Genomic DNA, 626 nt, shown 5'->3' on the forward strand with positions numbered 1-626 from the left:
CACCGCGGCCACGGCCACGGCCACCGCGTCCGCCACGGCCTCGGCCGAAGTTGCGTTCGGCGCGGGGCGCCTCCACACCGGGATTCTCAGCAGGTTGAGCGTCAGCCATTTGGAACTAGCTGTGGTGGTGGCGGTGGTGCGTGTGTGTGCATGAGCCGATTTGCGCGCCAGACATAAAAGCAAACGCGTTCGGGACGCACAAGATAGAGACGCAAAGAAGGGGTAAGTAGCGGGGAGGGAAGTGCAACGAGAGTCGATAAGGCAATAGCTGCAAGCTGATTAGAACACGTGCGCCGCACAAGCGCGCGCACTCCAGAGGATGCACAGGGAAGGGGAAGAGACGCGAGAGTAACGAAGAAAAAAAGCAACTCCCCAAGTCCCCCGCGCGGTCCTTTATGATAAGCTCCGCTGAGTCCATCACCCCGTATCCTTCCTCTCCACTACGTGAAGGGAAGACAAGATAAGATGCACGGTAAGGGATCGCCCTATCACCGTGAAATCCGTACACCTTACCTCTTCACTGGAAAAATCCATCGATAAGACGGTCAATAGAACATAGGGCGAACCAGGAGCAGCTTCAACTCCACTTCATGTGAGCCCTTTTCAGATTTTACTTACCTCGGAGA

This window comes from Leishmania donovani, chromosome 32 (assembly GCF_000227135.1).
Source record: "Leishmania donovani BPK282A1 complete genome, chromosome 32".
Taxonomy (NCBI): Eukaryota; Euglenozoa; class Kinetoplastea; order Trypanosomatida; family Trypanosomatidae; genus Leishmania; species Leishmania donovani.